We start from the raw sequence: 23,714 nt of genomic DNA on the forward strand, positions 1-23,714 counted from the left end.
CTTGGGTTAGTCGATGATTTCTTAAATATTTCATGAAATACACAAGTAACAAAAGAAAAAAATAAATTGGACTACATCAAAATTAAAATTTTTGTGCTGCAAACAATACCATCAGGAACGTGAAATGACAACCCAGAAATAGGAGAAAACATTTACAAATGATAAATCTGATAAAGGACTTGGATCAGAATATATAAAGAACTCTTACAAATCAATAATAAAAAGACAACCTCACTTTTTAAATGGGTAAATGATTTGAATAGACATTTCTCCAAAGAAAGTATACAAACACATAAAAAGATGCTCAACATCATTAGTCATTAAGGAAATGCAAATCAAAACCACAATGAGATACTACTTCACACCTGTTAGAATGGCTATACTAAAAAAGACAGACAGTAACAAATGCTGGCAAAGAAACGGAGAAATTGGAAGCCTCACACACTGTTGGTGGGAATGCAAAATGGTATAGCTGCTTTGGAAAAGAATTTGATAGTTCCTCAAAATGTTAAACATGGAACTACCATATGACCCAGAAATTCCACTCTTAGGTATCTACCCAAGATAAATAAAAACATATGTCAACACAAAAACTTGTACATAAGTGTTCATAGCATTATTCATAATAGCCAAAAAGTGGAAACAACCCAAATGTCCATCGACTGATAAACAGATAAACAAAATGTGGGGTACTTACAGCAGGGAATAATATTTGGGAATGAAAGGAATGGCATACTGATACATGCTACAACATGGTGAACCTTGAAAGCAATTTGCTAAGTGAAAGAAGCCAGGTATGAAAGTCCGCATGATCACAAGCTATAATTTTTGGGGGGGTAAGTACAAATTTTGGTTCATATGTGAAATATTTTCCTGAATTTGAACACTATCTTTAATATTTAAATTCATTCTTTTTATAACAGATAATTGTTTTAAAACCAAAACACAAACAAATAATGATTGTTACTGATTCTAGTATAATTATTACTGAAAATAATTCTGAAATATAGAGGAGATTGTTAAAAATGATCTGCTCCATGTGTCAGGTAAGCTGGTGCTACTGGGAGTTGGACATGTCATAAATGGTTGAAAGGACACACTTTAAAGAAACTAACTGTACCCAGAGTAATATATGCAGGCCCAATGGATCTTAAGAGTTATCAATAAGATATTGATATATTTCATGTATCTAGTCATGTACTTTAACACGTACTTTAACATTATGGACCATTTCATAATTTAACCTCAGCATCCCCAAGTACAAAAGCCAATGCTAAAAAAAAAAAAAACACACATGTGTATGTATGGAATACATAACTGGCATATGTTGTGTGTACGTGTGTGGTTGTTGGTTCTCATTTGGTTTGGTTTTGATTTTGCTCTGCGTGTTTCCCATGTTACAGCTCTCAGGATGGGCGGCTCACACAGTATGCCAGATGAAGCCCTTCCACCTCGGCAGTGGTTAGTGTATTTATTTGGTGTGTTTATCTCGTGGCCTCGGTCCTTTGGGCTGAATAGTTTTGAACCTTATTGGTTCTTCCCAACATTTGCTTCTGTACAATCAACCCTAGAGTGGTTCATTCTTGCTCTCACTTCCAGCCATTCTTTCCTTTCTTCAAAGAAAGAAAATTTCTTTCTTCCTCCTTGGAACATTTCCTCCCCTCCTATTTGCTCTCTCAACTAACCTTTTATTAGCAGTGGTACAGTTTCTCCATGTTCTTACACAATCAACTCAGCCATTTCTGTACAAACATTTCCAATGGACACAATTCTTTGATTAAGAAAATCAAAGGTCAGAGAAACAAATCTTCCAAACACTCTAGGCACAGTTGAGTTCCAAGTAGATAACAATGCACTTAATGTTATAGAATGTAAACAATTCGAGGGCTTAAGCTAAAAGGATAGCATATACGCGTGCGCAGAAATGCATATAATTCTTCTAAATAGTCGTAACACAATTGTCACACGTTGGTGTCGACATTGATAAAGTGACAGGTGCTTTTCACATCAGTCATGGACGGCTGACTTCCTCCTCATTGGCTGGAGTGCTCTTGTGAATGCCGTGCCCAGCTGGACCTTGGGGAAATATACTGAAGTGTGATATGCAGATAGATATTGAGAGATGCCTCATAAACACCCCGACTACTGTAAAACATTTGGAGAACCACTGGTTTGTAGACGACTGTGTTTAAAGCAGCCAATTCTATAAGTTACAACATTCGTATTTTTAATGAGCCCTGAATTTCCTGCTCAAACGTTGTGTGCTTGGGTGTTTCTAGTTGCTCAGAGCCATTTATATTGCTTGGGTGTTTCTAGTTGCTTTCTCTAAAAGCAAGGAGAAGGGGAAAAAAGCAATTGGCAGGCATGATGATGGATGAGCAGAGCTAAATATTTTCCATTTTCAAACAGGGGGAACCTAAGCAAATAGTGGGCCACTCTTCAGGTCCGTGCAGAGAGGAACGGCCTCCTACTTGATGGAGCACCTTTCAGGCCTCTGGTAACCCAGAGCGTTTCAAAGTTGCATGCTGGTAATACAGTCCGTGAAGACAAACAAAGCAACCAGTATGTGCTCGATGCAATTGCTCACACACATTTCTGGTCATTACTGAGATTATTCATAATTTATATAGCACCGCCAGCACATACACCACACTGTAAAATGGATGTAACATGCCAATTACCCTAACGCTGACTAACTAAGAAAAAAAATGGTGGTCAAGTTTCAGAGACTGTCATCCATCCCCTTGGAGAGGAAAAATGGACAGGATGCAGGAGCGTGCAGTGACTGGGATGATTCTACATTTTCTCGACATCTGCCTCCTGCGCAAGATGGTGCCTCCAGGGCCCATCCTGAACCTGCCCTCCTGGGCTTAGACCAAAAAGCCCTAAGCTCATTGCAACAATGGGCCCACCATCATTTTGCACATTTCATGCAGAAATGTCTCCCCACTGTACTGTTTTTAGAGTGAAATTCAAGGTATTTTCCCCCATGAGATATTTAGATGGCTTTCATCATATTTCACAACTCAAGCAATTGAAAACTACTGAACATACATTACCAGCCTACACATGGGGACATTTTCCTCCTGGATTTAAGCCATGCTTAGAAGAAGAAAAATAAATAAATGTGATCCTCATTTTAGAAAGAACTATGATCTTTGCTCTTAACAGTTATTTATATTTGTTGCTCTTTTGTTCTTAAAAAATAAAACTCACATGAAGAGGGACATCCAAGAAAAAAAGAATTAAAAAAAAACAAGTCAAGGGTCATTTAAGGTGTTCACCAAAAGGTGGACCTTTCGGTGGGTTGTCTTTTCTTTGTGTGGGATAATGGATACACTGATGCCTTTCTGGAATCAGCTCTCTGTAGGGAGATGGCATTAAAAAAATCTGAAACTAAGAGGAATGAGCTTGAAGGGGCAGCAAAATCAATGAGAACATAAAAGTATAAAGTACGTAAAACATAATTAAAGGCCTGGTAGGTTCTGCTTTGCTCTCGGCGCTACTTTGCGGTAGGGGTGGGTTTAGGGGGTGTGTGTGGTATTAATACATAGAATGGCAATAAGGGGTGGCATCGGGGAAAAAAGCAATACATTCTCGGATCAATAGTTTGTGAAATACCTTTTTGCTGTCCCAAGTGTGTGACTGTGCCCCTGATAAGGAAGGATTTTCTGGGCGGTGAAGGCAGCCTTCACAGGAGGAGAGCGCTCTCTGGAGGGGAGGGGTGACCGGAGGCGCAGCACCCGCAGAGGAGGGGTCCTTTAAGAGAGGGGAGGACAGAACCACGTCCTGCCCTGGGTTCCGGGTCTCACTGCATTTGGCTTTCAAGGCAACACAGAAACATCTCAGGGCACAGCACTGTGACCGGAGCTAGGATATGGCGCCGGGTAAAACCCATCTCTCATTTTTCCCGTTTCTGATCTCCTGTTGGGGCTCAGAAAACTCTGCAGCTGCGAGGTACAGCGGAAATTTTTCAGCAGGGAGGAAAACTGAAGTTGGGGAGCGTTGGGCAGACATATTGAGACCTACAGGGGACCAAGAGTGAGAAAGGGGGGCACAGCAAACAGAGCTGACAATTCCAGGAACGGAACTGATTTCATGACCTGCCTCCAATTATGCAGCTGAGACACGGCTCCCTGCTGTTCTGCCCTTTCCATCTCTGAGAGGCTGGTTCAAGGTGACCCCCTCTTGAGAGAAGCCCTGTTACACGCACCTCCCCCTGGCAGCCCTCAGGCAGTGGGTAATCAACCCCAAGCTCCAGTGCTCCCAGAGGGATCAGGCTAGACTCCAGCTGGGATCACCTTCCCCTTCAGCCCCACCCCGCCCCACGTTTGGGAAAGTGGGGTCTCCTGGAGCTCTCCCAATAGTTGCACAAAAGGACCCCTCTCAGGCGTGGGTGTGGGTCTGCCCCTTGCGAAACCTGATTGCCGCAGCCTGTCCTGCGGAGAGAGACCTGAAGCCTGGGCTTTCCCAAGCTCGTCCCAAGCTCCCCTGAGACAGGTGGCCCGGATGGCGAGTGAGAGCCTGCTACAGCCCTCGAGGAGACCCCAGAGCAGAGGCTGCAGGGAGCCTTCGGGCTGGGTAAGACCACGGCAGATGCTCACCCAAGTCAAGAGGGAAGCAGACCAGGACCCTACTGGAGCTGGAGGTCAGCCCTGAATTCCCGCAGGGTGAGGGGCAACCAGGCAAGAAAGAGACGTCTTCCTCGTGGTCCTCAGGTCCTCCAAGCCACTTTCTTCCCTCACACTCGGGTGCATCTTGTGGGGAACACAGAGGGAGGGGCGGCCGTAGGAGAGACTAAACATTTTTATTCCAGAAAACCTAAAAGGACTGTTAAGTTACTGGATTGGGCTATATTTTAAGGCAGATAGAGCTACAAGTTTTATTTCTCCTACTAACGTGGAGGGGGGGGGCCCAGAAGGAAGACCAGATAACTTCCAGATACAATAGAGGTTTTCTCTGAACATACATCCGGTGGTGTGAGCGACACTGCGACCCCAGCAGGGGCTCAGATTATAACTTGAATGCAGGGAGACATGGGAACTAAACTGATCGGTTCCCTCTGGGTTCTCCCACCCGTTTCTTGTAGACATGATTTATTTTTATTATAAAAGAATTACACAGTATGGAAATACACCGTTTCTGGTATAGAAGGACATCCAGTGAAGACCCTTTGACCCTCCTTGCTCCTTCCTAGTTCAGTCCCTTAGAAATGACCATTTTTCACCAAATACGCCTTTCAGATCCATCTGACGTCATACTTTGTCCAATCCAGTAACTTCACAGTGCTTTCCAGTTCTTCGGGTGGCGAGGATCTGACTGAAAGCTCAGATACATCCTGACTCTTTTTTTTTAGGCCTCCTGCATAGTTGCTATTCCTTTTTATTATTTTCATGGATTTATTTTACTCTTTCCCGGATCCCATGTCTTCCTCTTCCCTAGATTTCTTTTTCATTTCACTGTAGTACCTTCTCAAGTAATTGTTCTTCTCCCCTGCCCCTGCCCCTGCAACATGCACAGCCTCCCACTTTATCAACATTCCCCATCAGAGCAGTACATGAACCCGCAACAACAGATCATAGTCCCCCAGAGTCCACAGTATACCTTACTGTTACATTCTGTGGGTAGTATACATTCCATGGGTGTTTTTTTTTTTAACTTTTTAATTTTTTTAAATATTTATTTATTTTATTTTGGTCTGTTGTGGCACATGGGATCTTTGTTGTGGCATGTGGGATCTTTCATTGTGGCGCACAGGCTTCTCTCTAGTTATGGCGTTTTCTCTTCTCAGGTTGTGGTGCGGGCTCCAGAGTCCGTGGGCTCTGTAGTTTTCGGCACGCGGGCACTCTAGTTGAGGCGTGTGAGCTCAGCAGTTGTGGCACGTGGGCTTAGTTGCCCTGCGGCATGTGGGATCTTAGTTCCCCGACCAGGGATCGAACCCGTGTCCCCTGCATTGTAAGGCAGATTCTTTACCACTGGACCACGAGGGAAGTCGTGTTTTGTTTTTCAAGTATCCTTTTCTTTTCATATATATGCCTATATATTTACAGATGAAATTATATGATATTTGGGATGTGACTCAAAATAATCTGGAAATGGAGGGAAGTGTGTTGGAGCATAGACAAGATTGGTAATGAGTTGATAATTGTTGAAACTGACTTGGGGTACATGAGACTTCATTATGTTATGTTCTCTAGTTTTGTTTATTTTTGAAACTTCCCATAACAAACACTTTTTTTTTAAGTTAAAAAAAAAAAGGAAAGTAATTGTGTTTCTGGAGAAGTGCTTGGGGGATAAATTTCCAAAGCCCCTGCATGTCTAAGAATATGTTTATTTTGCTCTCACACTTGATCAAAAATTTGGTTGAATACAGGACTCTACATTTAAAGTAAGTTTTCGTGAGAACGTTGAAGCATTACTTCATTATCTCCTTGCTGGAAGACAATCCGGTGTTGCTGATGAGAACTCTGAGCCCCATTTGAGCCTCAGCATCAGTGTGCTTTTTTTTTCCCCCTCCTACAAGGTCTCAGAATCTTCTCATTATCCATCTTTTCCTTTTCTTTCCTGAAATTTCATGAGAATGTATCTAGAGGCAGGTCTTTTTTTATTTATCACATTGCTTCTCACTGGACCCTCTCATTGTGGAGAATCATATCACTCTGCAGGTCTGGCAAATATTATTATCATTTCATGATTAACTCCTCCCTCTAGTTTCTCTCTTTTCCTGCCTGGAACGCTTTCTAAGTGGACAAGGAACTTTTCGTGTTGATGATTTATGTCTCAACTTTTCTCTCACACTTTTCCCATCTTGGTGGGTTTCATTTGTTTTGGCTTCCAGCCCAAGAGACACACTCGACAGACATCTTCTTCCAGCCCTTCTATTAAATTTTATTTATTTTTCCTATTATTTTGGCAATTGTATTTTTAATTTCCGTGAACTGTCCTTTCTTCAGGCAGCCCGTTTCATAGCAATCTGTTCCTATTTTATGGATGTGATTTCTGCTTGCATCTCTCCGAGGACACTCGTTAGAGGGTTTTTTGGATCATTATACTCTGTTCCCTTCCCAGTGATGCCCGTTTCCTCTCCACCCTTGGGAGACAGTTGTTCTATTTGTTCATCTGGATCCCTCACTTTCAAACAGCTGGTTTCTGCCCGTCTCTGCGAAGGCCCAGGGTGACTGATGTCTCCCGACCTCCTCGTCGAGAGGCTGGCTGGGCTCTCAGGGCAGATGCGGTGCCCCAGCAGGCTGCCTTCCCTCCAGGGCCGCACCACGCAAAATCTGGCCCGTGGACCCGTGTCTTCCTGCGCGCTAGTCCTTGACGAGTGCGATGAGAACAGAAATCAAGACTGAGAACTCAGAAACCTTTACAGCGTTTTGACATTGCCACGATAACCAAGCGTGATCAGCGGGCCTGTACCTTGAGCATCTTTTTTGGGGTTTTTTTGCGGTACTCGGGCCTCTCACTGTTGTGGCCTCTCCCGTTGCGGAGCACAGGCTCCGGACGCGCAGGCTCAGCGGCCATGGCTCACGGGCCCAGCCGCTCCGTGGCATGTGGGATCCTCCCGGACCGGGGCACGAACCCCGTGTCCCCTGCATCGGCAAGCGGACTCTCAACGACTGCGCCACCAGAGAAGCCCGAGCATCTTATTTTTAAATCGATTTTCTAAATTCATTTTTATTATATTTTACAAAAGTATCAGTCTGTAACAGATCAGAATTTTTTCTAAGGCTGTGGGGGATGGAGGGTGTCTCTCACTACAGACAGTTCAGACAGCACTGCCCCAGGGGGCCCGGGCAGAGCGAGGTCTAGGCAGGCCGCCCTTCTGCTAAATGTCACACGGGAAGGGGTCTCCTTGGGCCGCTGCCCTCATTCCAAGAGCCCTTGACCCTCCCTCGGAGCAGGTTTCCTTAGAAATACTTCTCTGGCTTCGCCTGGGGGAGAAGCTTAAGGCGCACAGTGGAAGGTCAGAGGCGGGGAGCGCCCAGGGTACTCTACACTCAGCAATTCCATCCATCCATCATTCAGTGTCTGCCCCGCATTCCGCCCTGCCCTACCCTCAAACCCGATAGATCTGTGGGGTTCCCAGTGAGAGAACCACCCCCATCTTTGCTGCTGCCTTTTCCCCTGGCCGCTCTGAGCTGGGGCTTCTGTTCACCTGCCTTCTATTCACCTGTCCACTCGCTTACTTTCCTGGCACCTGGATTAACTCATCGCCCACTGTTCTTTTCTGTCATTCCAGCAGGTTTCCAAAAAGGGAGATGAATGTTTGCATTTAGTTTGTAGTCTCGAACCATCATCCTTCAAAGACATTCAAATCACCTTCGCCCTGGGGTCACAGAAGAATCAAGTTTTAAAAGGGCATGCCTGACTCTTTTTGAATTATTGTTTTCTCAGGGTATATGCCCAGTAATGAGATTGCTGGGTCATATGGTAGTTCTATTTGTAGTTTTTTAAGGAACCTCCATGCTGTTCTCCATAACGGCTGTACCAATTCACATTCCCACCAGCAGTGCAAGAGGGTTCCCTTTTCTCCACACCCTCTCCAGCATTTATTGTTTCTAGATTTTTTGATGATGGCCATTCTGACTGGTGTGAGATGATATCTCATTGTAGCTATTTATAATGAGGTGGATAGACCTAGAGTCTGTCATACAGAGTGAAGTAAGTCAGAAAGAGAAAGACAAATACCGTATGCTAACACATATATATGGAATTTAAGAAAAAAAAACAAATGTCATGAAGAACCTAGGGGTAAGACAGGAATAAAGACACAGACCTACTAGAGAATGGACTTGAGGATATGGGGAGGGGGAAGGGTAAGCTGTGACAAAGCGAGAGAGAGGCATGGACATATATACACTACCAAATGTAAGGTAGATAGCTAGTGGGAAGCAGCCGCATAGCACAGGGAGATCAGCTCGGTGCTTTGTGACCACCTAGAGGGGTGGGATAGGGAGGGTGGGAGGGAGGGAGACACAAGAGGGAAGAGATATAGGGATATATGTATATGTATAACTGATTCACTTTGTTATAAAGCAGAACCTAGCACACCATTGTAAAGCAATTATACTCCAATAAAGATGTAAAAAAAAAAAGGGGGGCATGCCTGGGCAGGAGGGAACTTCCTGGGTGATGGTAGCATTCTACATTATATCCATACTGTCCCATAAAAATATAATGTAAAATTTAAAATTTTCTAGTGGCAACATTAAAAAAGAAACATGAAATTCATTTTAATAATATATTTTATTGAATCCAACATATCCAGAATATTATTATTTCAACATGCAATCAATATCAAAATTATGAGTGAGATGTTCTGCATTCCTTTTTTTTTTTTTTTTTTTTTTTTTTTTTGCGGTATGCGGGCCTCCCACCGCTGTGGCCTCCCCCGCTGCGGAGCACAGGCTCCGGACGCGCAGGCTCCGGACGCGCAGGCCCAGCGGCCATGGCTCACGGGCCCAGCCGCTCCGCGGCACATGGGATCCTCCCAGACCGGGGCACGAACACGTATCCCCTGCATCGGCAGGCGGACTCTCAACCACTTGCGCCACCAGGGAGGCCCTGCATTCCTTTTTACATACCATGTCTTCAAAGCCTGGTGCAGTTTTTACACTTACAGCACCTCAATTTTCCTTGAAAATACTTCACCTGTATTGAGCTTTTATAAAATTTACAGTTGAAAAAGCAGATTAATATACTCAAGATGCTCCCAACATACTTAAAAGTTTTCCAATAACAGAATTGAGTAGCAGTTTTTAGATTTTAATTAAAATTAAATGGAATTTAAAATACGGTTCCTTATTCACACTAGCCACATGTTCAACAGCCAAGTGTGGGTAGTGGCTGCCATACTGGACCACACAGTTCTATATCTTCACAGGGATTGGGGTTACACGGTGTATACATTTGTCAAAACTCATTTTATGATATCATTAAAATCTGTAGGTAAATTTCACCTAAAAAATCTCTCTAGTTAATGATATGCATGATGAAGTATTTAAAGGTGAAGTATGTTGATGTCATCAACTTTGAAATGCATCAAAAAAACAAAGAAGGATGGATGGCTAGAGGGGACAGATGGTATGCATGTGATAAAGCAAATATAGCAAATGTTCATTTTTAGAATCAGGTGGTGGGATATATGGGTATTCACTATACAATCCTTCTAACTCTTCCCAATGTTTAAAAAGTCTAATAAGGTGTTGGGGAGGAAAAGAGACAACATGTCTTCAACAAACCATACCTGCATGTAATCCCATGGCTAAATCTGAAAAACATCATATTGAACGAAAGAAGCTAGACGCAGAAGGGAATCTATGGATGGCTCCATTTATATAAAGTTTCTGACCTTTAGAGACAAGACACCTGGCGAAACTGACCTATGCTGCTGGAGGTCAGAAAGTGGTTTATCCTTGGTGGGGGGGAGGGGCTGACAAGTAGGGGTGCGTCAGGGGGAGTTCTGGGGTGCAAAATTCTCTGTTTCGGTAACTTGGGTGTGTTCATGAACATTCATTGAGCTTTTTTGCAGAATTTCTATCAGTTTTTGTTGTTGATTTAAGGTCTGCCTGCACTTCGTACCCTGCATGAGGAAAACCAGAGTTCCGTTTCAAAACTACACGGGTTGATTTAAAAGTTCACCAAGTGCAAGAGATTCCACCCAGGTCCCCAGCGAGTCACTGAGGATGGAGGACCTGGATGCTGTGGGCCTTGGCATTTATTTTAGGAACTTTCTCTCTCTGTGGTTCCTGATTAAGTTTTTGAACATGCTGTGCAGACAGCAAACTCATGTCTCCTTTAGTTCCTGGCCCCTGTGCATCCATCAACTGCACTCCTCAAAACCGCCAAGATTTTAGTCTTCTGTGCTTGGACCACAGCACCATCATTTATTGATCTTCGTGCTTAGTTGCTTAATTTATTGAACGCCTTTCCCTCCAGGAGCTCAAGGAACTTTTCTCAAAGAACTGACAACACGAAACAGGAGGGAATGTTCTCCAGCTGTAATGGGGGAACCAAGAGGTGCAGGATGGACAGAAGTCAGGGGTCACTGAGGCAGAGGAGAAGGAGAGGTGCAGGGGCTGGGGAAACCGGCACATGAGCAGAACCCAGAGTTCTCTGGATGAGCCTGGTTGGCCCAGATTTTTAAGTTCATAATTCAGAAAAACCCTTGGGACCTTCCCCCCCCCCCCCCTTACAGCCCTGTGAGAGAGTAACACACCCAGGGGCCTGGGCCGCAGCTTTGGGGCCAAATTATTAAACCGATGACATCCAGAAGTCACAATTTCCCCTACAGGTGCTGAGTCTGAGAGCACTGGGCGGGGGAGGGTGGGTGCGGAGGGCCAGAGGCAGTGGGGTGACAGACTCTGTCGCCATCACGGGTCCAGGAGGGGTGTGTGCGGCTCTCGGAGGTGTGCTGACCGCCAGGCAAGCCCCAGGAAGCTTCCAGAACAGAGGCTGAGGGAGAGAAGAGCCCTGGGGGTGCCCAAGGCTGCAGGATCCCTTGCTTCCCACTTCTTTGTGGGAAAAGCCTCCCCCGCAGATCGCAGTGACGCCTCTGGGAGTTCTTCAAAACGGGGCCAATTCCTCCGAGAGGGCAGCTGCTCCAACCCCCCTCCCACGCAGAGCCTGGAGAGCCTTCAAGGGGGTGTCCCTTCCCACGGCCGCTCCGGGCTCTGAGCCGGGCTCGGTGGCCTTGGTATCGGAGCCGGCTGGGGCCTGCGGCCCAGGCCGGGGTCCAGCCTCACGCGACGCGGGGCGGGGCCTGCCGGGGTCTCGCGGCCCCGGACCCGGCTCTCCCGCCCCATCTCCTCGCCGCCCTCCCCGCGGCCGGGACCCAGGCTCCGCCCCTCCCCCTCCCCCTCTTCCTTATCTCTTTTTCTAACCTTTTGCATTTTTTTTAAGTCTCATTTCCTGTCGGGTTTTGCATTCCCCTCCCCCTTCCAGCCTGTGACACACTTTCTCTCCTTTTTTCTCTCTTTTGCCTCCTTTGGCCTCCGGACTGCTGCCCGGGTGGCGCGCGGCCCCCTACCGGCCCTGCAGCCCCTGGGTCGGCTGCGCCCCTCGGACAGTCCGGGCGGCGGGGACCGAGGGCCGGGGCCCCGGGGGGAAGACGGCGGCCTGCGCGGAGCATGAGCGGCCCAGGTAGGCGCGGCGGACGCGGGGGTGGGGACACGGGGGACGGCGAGGGCGCGCTGGGGCGGCGCGGTCGTGGGCAGGGGGCACGCGGGGGGCCCGGGGTCCTCGGCGCGCGGCGCGGAGTCGCGGCGCCGTGCGGGGGTCTGGAGGGGCTCGCTTTTCTGGTGCCCCGCTGACGGACCGCCATCCCTGTCTCACCATCTCTTTCCCCCTTTTCCCTCTGGCTCCATCTCTATCTCCCTCTCCCCGCCTGCCTTTGGAAAACTTTATCTCCACTTTCCACCTCCCTGTATCCCGCCTCCGAGTTCCTCTCGGACCGTCTGTCTCTGGGTGGCCCCGCCTGGCAAAGCCCCCAGCCCCTCAGAGAAGAAAGGGATGAAAGGGGGGGCGGGCCCGGCAGGGCGCCCCTCGGTGCCCCTGCCCCAGAAGGAGGAAAAGAACTTTTCTAAGACCTGAAAGGACAGGAAGTTTCCAGACCACAGCCGGGCCTGAGGCTCCCGAGAAGGTGGAGCCCCTGGGAGGGGAGGGGAGGGCAGGGCAGGGGAGGGCAGAGGGAAGGACAGCCCCTCCCACGGGGAGAGTGTGGAACCAGGAGGGGCCCAGGTTCCCCGCAAAGCCAGGATGAGGTCCTAGTGGCCTCGTGCCTGAAGTCCCCACCTCCGTGACACTGACCCCCACCCCAGGACACTGCCCAGGCTGGAAGGGCCCCCCGTGGTCTCCTGAACTCTGGGCACAGGCAAGGGAGAGGGCTTCTCTGTCCCTTCAGAGTTCAGAGCACAGTTGGAGGGGCCCCAGGGAGACAGTTACGGTGCAGGGAGCAGGGCCTGCTTGACGGGGCGTGCGTCGGAGCTCCCAGCTTCCTGGCACCTGGTCTGCAGAGTGTCAGCAGAGGACCATCCCCACAAACCTGGTCCTGTGGACCAAACCCATCTGTGGCCCAGCCTGCCCCCAAACCTTTGATTTGTGGTAGGAAAGACTTTCTCTTGACATTTACCACCTCTCCTGAAAGTGTAAGGCTACCAGCCTCCCAAGGAAGGAAAGAAACGTTGGTCCATCCCTGGGCGATTATTGGGTGCCTCCTCTGTGGTTATTGGGTGCCGGAAGTCCCGAGCCCGAGCCGTAGGTTAATGCGAGGACAGGAATTTAGCCACAGCGTTCCACTTGTGTCCTTGCCTGGAGCCTCCACTTCTCTCTAACCCCCAGGCCGCTGTAAAGAAATGATGGTCCCCGCTGTGGGCCGCGGCTGATCAGAGGGCAAAGGGAGCCTGGGACTGACTCAGCCTCATCACATCCCAGCAAAATGGTTTGGATGTCTGTGCATTTTATTAGCACCCATATCAAAAAGGAAGTCTCTTAGCCCCACCAGCCCATACAGAACTGACTCTGTGTACAAATGCTCCTTTGTGTGATTTTTTTTTTAATTGTGGTAAAATACACATGACATAAAATTTACCATCTTAACCACTTTTAAGTGTATAGTTCAGGGGTATTAAGTACATTCACATTGTTGTACAACCATCCCCACCATCATCTCCAGAACTTTCCGTCCTCCCAAACTGAAACTCTGTCATCATTAAACAACAACTCCCCATCCCCTTCTCCAGCCCCTGGAAACCACCCTTCTACTTTCTGTCTCTATGAATTTGACTCCTCTAGGGACCCCATAGAAGTGGAATCCTGCAGTATTTGTTCTTGTATGACTGGCCTATTTCACTGAGCATCATGTCTTCAAGGTTCATCTATGTTGTAGCAGGTGTCCGAGTTTCCTTCCTTTTTAAGGCTGAATAATATTCCATTGTGTGGATGGACCACAGTTTGTTTATCCATTATTCCTTTATGTGATCTTTTATTTTATTTTTTATTTTTTTAAAGATTTAATTTTATTTATTTTTGGCTGTGTTGGGTTTTCATTGCAGTGTGCAGGCTTCTCCTTGCGGTGGCTTCTCTTGTTGCGGAGCCTGGACTCTAAGCGCGCTGGCTTCAGTAGTTGTGGCTCATGGGCTCTAGAGCACAGGCTCAGTAGTTGTGGCTCGCGGTTCTAGAGTGCAGGCTCAGTAGTTGTGGCGCACGGGCTTAGTTGCTCCGTGGCATGTGGGATCCTCCTGGACCAGGGATCGAACCTGTGTCCCCTGCATTGGCAGGCAGATTCTTATCCACTGCGCCACCAGGGAAATCCCTATGTGATCTTTTAAAATGACTTGTAAACCTAACTCTTCTTCTTAAGGTGGTGGCCCTTGTTTGAATCACTCAGTGGGCACTGTCTGGGTGACACTGTACCAGGTACCGTCGGGGACACACAGAAGGAACTAGAGACCCAGACATCCTCCCCTAAATAGTTCAGGCCCTCCAGTCGTGTTGCCGTGACCAGAGGGGGGCAGAGACTCAAACTAGAGAAAAGGATTGAGGGAAGGAAGGGTGGCAGGAGGCGAGTGTGGGCGATGGTGGGACTCAGGGAGCCCAGCAGTTGGTGGAAGGTTCCAGGCTGAGACTGTGCTGGTGGGGCAACGTCCCAACGGACTTCTCCACTGTCCGACATGCGTTTCTCCACCTTTCCAGTGGAAACCTTGCGGTTCCTGGTTTGCTGATTATAGCACTTCATGCGTGAAGGGCCAGATCGAGTCCCAGTGCTCAGGTGCTTATGGTGAAAAGGGACACCAGATGCTGATAAACGGAGCTCCTCCCATGAGCTTAAAACTGCCTTCCGTTCTCTCTTGCTCTGTCCCCACCCTTGGCCTTGAAGGCAGGGAGTGCCTCCTGGTAATCGGGCCTGATGGTGAAGTCCCTCGAGGGCCAAAAAGCTCAGATGACCACCCCGAAGCAGAGCGTGACCAGATCTGTGAAGCTTGGGTTAAAAGAGGTCAGAATGAGGGGGAAAGGCCTCAGGAGGTCCACGGTCAGCCTTCTGGATCGGAGGCTGAGGCGGGGAGCGGGAAGGAGCCTTGGGCTGTGTTCCAGACGCGGCTTCCAGTCATGACTGCCCACCTGGGCCGGCCTGTCATCCCTTCAGCTCTCTGGGAGACATCTCTCCCCAGTGAAATCAGGATGTTAATACTGATTCTTTTCAGTCTTGTCAGTTACACCAAGCATAAAATGAGAAAACTCGAGCTGTGCCATATTCTTCCCGTTGCTGTTATTCCTGAGATCCGGGGAGGGTGGACGCTTAGGTCTGGACCTGGGGCCAGAGTGCGGCTTTCCCCACCCCGCGCCGGGTGGACTTCCTTTCTTAGTCTCCTGCTCTGCAGTCCTAATCTTCCAGAGCAGCCGAGAGGATTGAAGGAAATCTACCCTGTAGATGTACTGCATTATCCAGGAGGTGTAGAGCATTTTGAATTGATTTAAATACGGGAACAGAAAGAAAAGGAAAAGAAGACTATCAAGGAAGCCCCTTAAAACCGCTTTTCTGCTAAAGAAAAATTAGATTGGCAGATTCCCAGGTGCCACCCTCCTCACCCGTGCCACGCGCACGGGAAGAACACGGCTTGTGCACTTCACACGCAAGGAACACGCCCCCGTACACCTTCCCCCAGAGTCTCCTTGAGCAGCTCCTGCTTGTGGGTCAGTGGTTTTAATGGGGTGACTATTTCCAGGGGGGGCTCACCTTTTTGGTTGTGATTTGTTCAGGGCTCTGAGAATATAACGGTCGCTGTCAGATTGGTGTAATGGGCCAGTGCCGCGGGGTAATGAAGGGTCCCTGCTCCTGCCTCTGGCAAAAGCACTCTGTCTTTGCTGGTCCAGTCCCGCAGTCAGGCTCCCCAGGCTCATGTCTTAGGTCCCGGTCCTCTGGTCCTCCCAGCTCCTCACAAGTGGGTGAGCCAGAGCAAGGGCTCCATTCTCCCCGGGTGGTTTCTGTGTCAGGGGTGTAACCTTCCTTCTCACCCCAAATCCAACTCTGGAATGTACGTCCTCATACTCGAGTGTGGCGCTGACAAAGCGGGGCCCCAGGCTCTGTCCACATACCTGACAAATCCTGCAGGTACCACAGCAACACCTGTCACACTCTGCTTTGTACAGTCAGCGCCATCCCCCGTGCTGGACCCGTCCACTGAGAGGCAGGCTCCTCCAAGTGGAAACATCTGCGGACTTGGAGGCAGGCAGAAAGGGTGTGACCTCGGGAAAGTCACCAGTGGCTCTGAGCCTCAGTGGCCACGTGTGTAAAATGAAAGTACCACCCCTAAATTAACATAGACCAAAGTGTTTCCAAATGAGAGCTTGCTCTGCTTTTAAAGGTACTTCTGACTTGGTTATTTTTGACAGAGTTGGGGGTAGGAGGTAGAATAGAGTGATGAATTTGATGCAAAAGTGAATTTATCTGAGAGAGCTATTTCCTTAATTTACAGAGAACTCTGAAAAGAAATCAGTGAGATGCAGGAATCGGCACACTTCTTCTGTAAAGGTCCAGATAGTAAATACCTGAGGCTCGGAGAGCCAGAAGGTCCTTGTGGAAACGGCTCTGCTCTGTTCTTGCCATGTGGCCGGATTTGGCCAGTGGGGCAGGATGGGCAGTGCAGGGGTGGGCACTCCACTGCAGTTTGCTGACTCCAGAATTAGAGAGAGCTCGACCGAAGAGAAAAATGCTTAAAGGATGTGAACAAACAGAATATGAACAGACCAATCAATTTACAATGAATAAATGCGAAGTAATACAACAGAGAGATGCCTTTTTTCACTGTCAGACTGGCAAAGATCAAAACATTTGATAAAACGTTATATTGGCGAGAGAAACGGGAAGCAGGTAGTCTAATACGCTATGGATTTGACAGTATGTACCAGCATGATAAGTGAATCAACCCAAGAATTCCACTTCTAAGAATCATCTCACAGATAGACTTGTCCATCTTTCTGTGCACGCTGATGTTAATTGTAGCATTGTTTTTAATGGGAAAAAACTTGAAACCACACAAATGCTCCTCAAAAGCAAGATCCATCCATCCATTGGAATTCTGTGAGGCCATTAATGAGACAGGGGCATAGAGGGAGTTTCTGGAAGAAAGCACCAGCACGTATAAGAAACTGCTCTAATAGGACGTCTAGGGAATGGTGGCTGGGTGGACGAAGGGGAAAATTCTAGTATTCATTTTTTTTTAACATCTTTATTGGAGTCTAATTGCTTTACAATGGTGTGTTAGTTTCTGCTTTATAACAAAGTGAATCAGTTATACATTTACATATATCTCCATATCTCCTCCCTCTTGCATCTCCCTCCCTCCCACCCTCCCTATCCCACCCCTCTAGGTGGTCACAGAGCACCAAGCTGATCTCCCTGTGCTATGCGGCTGCTTCCCACTGGCTCTCAGTTTTACATTTGGTAGTGTATATATGTCCAAGCCACTCTTTCACTTTGTCCCAGCTTACCCTTCCCCCTCCCTGTGTCCTCAAGTCCATTCTCTCTAGGAGGTCTGCGTCTTTATTCCCGTCTTGCCCCTAGGTTCTTCATGACCATTTTTTGTTTGTTTGTTTAGATTCCATATATATGTGTTAGCATACAGTATTTGTTTTTCTCTTTCTGACTTACTTCACTCTGTAAGACAGTCTCTAGGTCTATCCACCTCACTGCAAATAACTCAGTTTCATTTCTTTTTATGGCTGAGTCATATTCCATTGTATATATGTGCCACATCTTCTTTATCCATTCATCTGTCGATGGACACTTCGGTTGCTTCCCTGTCCTGGCTATTGTAAATAGAGCTGCAATGAACATTTTGGTACATGAATCTTTTTGAATTATGGTTTTCTCAGGGTATATGCCCAGTAGTGGGATTGCTGGGTTATATGGTAGTTCTATTTTTAGTTTTTTAAGGAACGTCCATACTGTTCTGCATAGTGGCTGTATCAATTTACATTCCCACCAACAGTGCAAGAGGGTTCCCTTTTCTCCACACCCTCTCCAGCATTTATTGTTTCTAGATTTTTTGATGATGGCCACTCTGACCGGTGTGAGATGATATCTCATTGTAGTTTTGATTTGCATTTCTCTAATGATTAATGATGTTGAGCATTCTTTCATGTGTCTGTTGGCCATCTGTATATCTTCTTTGAAGAAATGTCTATTTAGGTCTTCTGCCCATTTTTGGATTGGGTTGTTTGTTTTTTTTTAATATTGAGCTGCACGAGCTGCTTGTAAATTTTGGAGATTAATCCTTTGTCAGTTGCTTCATTTGCAAATATTTTCTCCCATTCTGAGGGTTGTCTTTTGGTCTTGTTTATGGTTTCCTTTGCTGTGCAAAAGCTTTTAAGTTTCATTAGGTCCCATTTGTTTATTTTTGTTTTTATTTCCATTTCTCTAGGAGGTGGGTCAGAAAGGATCTCGCTGTGATTTATGTCATAGAGTGTTCTGCCTATGGTTTCCTCTAAGAGTGTTATAGTGTCTGGCCTTACATTTAGGTCTTTAATCCATTTTGAGCTTATTTTTGTGTATGGTGTTAGGGAGTGTTCTAATTTCATTCTTTTACATGTAGCTGTCCAGTTTTCCCATCACCACTTATTGAAGAGGCTATCTTTTCTCCACTGTATATTCTTGTCTCCTTTATCAAAGATAAGGTGACCATATGTGTGTGGGTTTATCTCTGGGCTTTCTATCCTGTCCCATTGACCTATATTTCTGTTTCTGTGCCAGTACTAAACTGTATTAATTACTGTAGCTTTGTAGTATAGTGTGAAGTCAGGGAGCCTGATTCCTCCAGCTCCGTTTTTCTTTCTCAAGATTGCTTTGGCTATTCGGGGTCTTCTGTGTTTCCATACAAATTGTGAAATTTTTTGTTCTAGTTCTGTGAAAAATGCCATTCGTAGTTTGTTAGGGATTGCATTGAATCTGTAGATTGCTTTGGGTAGTATAGCCGTTTTCACAATGTTGATTCTTCCAATCCAAGAACATGGTATATCTCTCCATCTATTTGTATCATCTTTAATTTCTTTCACCAGTGTCTTGTAATTTTCTACATACAGGTCTTTTGTCTCCGTAGGTAAGTTTATTCCTATATATTTTATTCTTTTTGTTGCAATGGTAAATGGGAGTGTTTTCTTAATTTCACTTTCAGATTTTTCATCATTAGTGTACAGGAATGCCAGAGATTTCTGTGCATTAATTTTGTATCCTGCTACTTTACCAAATTCATTGATTAGCTCTAGTAGTTTTCTGGTAGCATCTTTAGGATTCTCTATGTATAGTATCATGTCATCTGCAGACAGTGATAGCTTTACTTCTTCTTGCCCAATTTGGATTCCTTTTATTTCTTTTTCTTCTCTGTTTGCTGCGGCTAAAACTTCCAAAACTATGTTGAATAATAGTGGTGAGAGTGGGCAACCTTGTCTTGTTCCTGATCTTAGTGGAAATGGTTTCAGTTTTTCACTATTGAGGACAGTGTTGGCTGTGGGTTTGTCATATATGGCCTTTATTATGTTGAGGAAAGTTCCCTCTATGCCTACTTTCTGGAAGGTTTTTATCATAAATGGGTGTTGAATTTTGTTGAAAGCTTTCTCTGCATCTATTGAGATGATCATATGGTTTTTCTCCTTCAATTTGTTAATATGGTGAATCACGTTGATTGATTTGCATATATTGAAGAATCCTTGCATTCCTGGAATAAACCCCACTTGATCATGGTGTATGATCCTTTTAATGTGCTGTTGGATTCTGTTTGCTGGTATTTTGTTGAGGATTTTTGCATCTATATTCATCAGTGATATTGGCCTGTAGTTTTCTTTCTTTGTGACATCCTTGTCTGGTTTTGGTATCAAGGTGATGGTGGCCTCATAGAATGAGTTTGGGACTGTTCCTCCCTCTGCTATATTTTGGAAGAGTTTGAGAAGGATAGGTGTTAGCTCTTCTCTAAATGTTTGATAGAATGCGCCTGTGAAGCCATCTGGTTCTGGGCTTTTATTCATTGGAAGATGTTTAATCACAGTTTCAATTTCAGTGCTTGTGATTGGTCTGTTCATATTTTCTATTTCTTCCTGGTTCAGTCTCGGAAGGTTGTGCATTTCTAAGAATTTGTCCATTTCTTCCAGGTTGTCCATTTTATTGGCATGTAGTTGCTTGTAGTAATCGCTCATGATCCTTTGTAGTTCTGCAGTGTCAGTTGTTGCTTCGCCTTTTTCATTTCTAATTCTATTGATTTGAGTCTTCTCCTCTAGTGTTCATTTTGTGTCCTTTTCTTTTGTTTTCTAACCCTGAGCAACTGTTATCATTCTGATTAAGAAAGCAAGAAGGAAAAGCCAGGTTCAGAAGAGAACAGCAAGGGTGGTCCCCATGAACTGCTTTCCCGCTTAGTCTTAGCTGTCCTCATTCCCAACCTGCTGGGTTGCAGGAAGAGAGTTCCTCTTGCAGTGACTTCTGATTTCAGCTGTGTCCCAGTAAGAGAAATCACAGGGCCTCTGCGCTCCTGTGGAAAGGCAAAACTGATTGGTTAAAAAAAAAAAAAAAGGATTTATTTTAAATTAAGGCATAGCACACACGCAGTACACGTCCCAAATCTGAAGTGCCCTATGGGGGAGGTTTCACACCCACCCACGTAGCCGATCATCCAGATCGAGACACGGGTCCTTTCCAGGCCTCCAGGGGGTAGGGGTCTCATGCTCCTTCCCGGTTGCTAAGCCCCCCACCCCTTTTGCCTGTCCTTGAATGTCACATAAATGGCATCACACAGAGGGCGCTCTTGTGTCTCCAGCTTGATTCATCCATGGGTGTGGCAGTCATTGGGGTTTGTTCCTTGCTGTATAGTGTTGCGCTGTGAGCGTTGACCACAATTTATGTATCCATCCTACCGCTGATGAACGTGCGCGTTATGTGCCGTTTGGGGCTATTGTGAGAGCTGCTGCGAACACTCTTGGAGAAGTCTTGGTGGTGATGATCCACTTTTTTTTAAATCTGAGGGCAAATAGAAACCTTGTGCCGGCATTACTGGAGGTTTAGCCAATTGTTATTTCAGTGGATGAATGGGGATACGAAGTAAAACTGCGTTTTATTGACATTACTGCTTCGTTCCCTGCCCCTGAGTAAGGATTCGCTCATTCACTGAACTTTTCTAAGAAGAACTGGCCTTTTTAAAAAGGGATTCGAGTGTAGCTGGTTTCGGGGGGGTGTGGGGGAGTGTGCGGTTGAATAATAATGATACCTTGCACTTCTCTCCGAGTCTCCTGGCTTCAGTTCTCAGATGCTTTTCAAAATCAACTTGTGAAGCTCCGTGGTGCCTGGGGAGCTGAGGCCACAGCCATAAGCCGGTTTGCGGGTGGGAGGCAGAGACGCATGGCGATTTCCAGTTCCTCTGGGAGTTCTCCATCCTCAAAAATCGTGTCTTCTGTACTCTTAGAGGAGGTTCTTTCACGGGGCCCTGGAGACGCAGGCGTTCTGAGTTTGGGGAGGTTTAGGCTGTAAAGGAAAGTGGCCCTAGGAAGGAGAGGGTGGTTTCCTGTAACTGCGCCGAGCAGGGGAGACCACCCAACGACAGCAGAGCAGAGGGCTGTCCCCAAGGAATGGGTCAATCTCCTTCCCCCTCAGTTTTTTTTTTTTCTTATTTTTATTTTATTTATTTTATTTTTTTTACGTCTTTATTGGAGTATAATTGCCTTACAATGGTGTGTTAGTTTCTGCTTTATAACAAAGTGAATCAGTTATATATATACATATGTTCCCATATCTACATGTAAAGTATGAGATTAGATCACTCCTTAACACCATACACAAAAATAAGCTCAAAATGGATTAAAGACCAAAATGTAAGGCCAGACACTATCAAACGCTTAGAGGAAAACATAGACAGAACACTCTATGACATAAATCACAGCAAGATCCTTTTTGACCCACCTCCTGGAGAAATGGAAATAAAAACAAAAATAAACAAATGGGACCTAATGAAACTGAAAAGCTTTTGCACAGCAAAGGAAACCATAAACAAGACCCCCTCAGTTTTGTACAGAAATTCCGTGTAATGTTGTATCTTTCTTAACTGATTTAAAAATATGCTTTTGGAACCCAACCATTTATGTCGGACTACCTGGGCCCAAGAGGCTCCCCTGCCCTAAGCTGATGACCATCCTTCGTCCTTCGACCCACCAGCCGCCGCCCGCCTCTCCGGGCCCCCGGCCCCCTCCTCCATCGGCCTGGTCCTGCCTCCACACAGGCACCAGAACCACCTTGTCCATGCAGAGATGCTTCTGTAGCGGTTGTCTCCTTTTTCCAGTATCATCAACTTTTTTCCTTCTCTCCAAGGATCATTCCGACCAGAGTACAAATATGCTGCAGTTCCCCCCATCTTTAAAGGAAAAACCCAGACCTGCCTTGATTTCATATTCCCTTGTAGTTGTCACTGCCTTGCTCTGTACCCCTCTTCTGTTAGTCTTTCGGGGCTGCTGTAACAGAGTACTGCAGACCAGGGAGCGGCGGGGGTGAAGGGGGGTTAAACAATTGAAGTTTATTCTCCCAGTTCTGGAGGCTGGAAGTCCGAGATCAAGGTGTGGGCAGGGCTGGTGTCTCCTGAGGCTTCTCTCCTTGACTTGTAGGTGGCCGCCTTCTAGCTGTGTCCTCACGTGGTCAGCCCTCTGCGTGCATGCACCCCTGGTGTCTCTCTGTGTGTCCAACCTCCTCTTCTGACAAGGACACCAGCCCCCCTGGATTAGGGCTCACCCTAACGGTCTCACACGAACTCAGTCACTCCTTAAAGGCTTTATCTCCAACTACAGGTAGTGGGGCTAGGGCTTCAGCATATGAATTTGGGGGGATGCAACTCAGCCATCACACCTTTACAGACAGTCTCTTTGAAAGTGTTGTCTACACTGTCTATCCCCATTTCCTGTCCCTGCATTCTGTCCTGGACCCACTTCAGTGAGACTTCCGCCCCCAGAGTCCCCAAGTCCAGGTCCACTCTTAGTCCTCGGGGGAATTAGCTCAGTCTGTCTACCTCTCCTCCTCGGAGTGTGGCGTGGGTTGCCTCTCTTGGTGTCTCCCGCCTTCCCGGCCACTCCTTCCTAGTCTCTCTTTTCTGATTCTTCTGTGTCCCCTGACCTCTGAGGTCAAAGGGCCTCGGCCTCTTCTCCCTCTGCACTCCTTCCTGGATGGTCTCATCTAGTCTCACGGCTTCAAAGCCATCTCTGTGCTCATGACTCCCAAGTTTATGAACTGTGCACTTCAGTAGCCAATGGTCTTGACTACCTGGACATGGAGTTGATGTGATTTTCCCATCCCTAAGTCCTCTCTTCCATCCTGCCAAGCGCTCAGGCTTTGAAACCTTGGGGTGGTCTTTGATTCCTCTCTTAGAAATAGGAATGTGTCCACTTGCTCAGCACAGAAAACGCAAGTGTTCTGGCTTGGTCACAAAGAATGTCATTCCCATGCCTTGTTGGTGCATCTTTCAGGGGACTTGTACCCCTAACAGATTGGGCACAGCATGATGTGCTGGAGAGAACCCGGGGCTCGGAAGGCAGGGGTGAGATTCGGGTTCTGGGCCACTAACCCATTGGGCCGTCTTGGCCAAGTCCCTTCTCTGCTCTGGGCTTAGTTTCCTCATATGTGAAGTGAGACAGGAGACGGGGCCGGGGATGACAAATGGGTTTCACCTTGAGGGCCAGCTCCGCGGAAGAGAGTT

At 46.7% G+C, this 23,714-nt stretch overlaps 1 protein-coding gene across 7 annotated transcripts in view; it reads left to right on the forward strand.

Annotated features, from left to right (window-relative positions):
• Nucleotides 1-11,889: 11,889 nt before the first annotated feature.
• Nucleotides 11,890-23,714, forward strand: part of CARD11 (caspase recruitment domain family member 11) — a 110,281-nt gene continuing 98,456 nt past the window's right edge. For all 7 annotated transcript variants that reach the window (XM_060078570.1, XM_060078569.1, XM_060078575.1 and 4 more), the window contains exon 1: nt 11,890-12,144. The gene's annotated coding sequence lies outside the window, so the exon portion shown is untranslated. The remainder of the gene's footprint in view (nt 12,145-23,714) is intronic.

This window comes from Mesoplodon densirostris, chromosome 16 (assembly GCF_025265405.1).
Source record: "Mesoplodon densirostris isolate mMesDen1 chromosome 16, mMesDen1 primary haplotype, whole genome shotgun sequence".
NCBI lineage: Eukaryota > Metazoa > Chordata > Mammalia > Artiodactyla > Ziphiidae > Mesoplodon > Mesoplodon densirostris.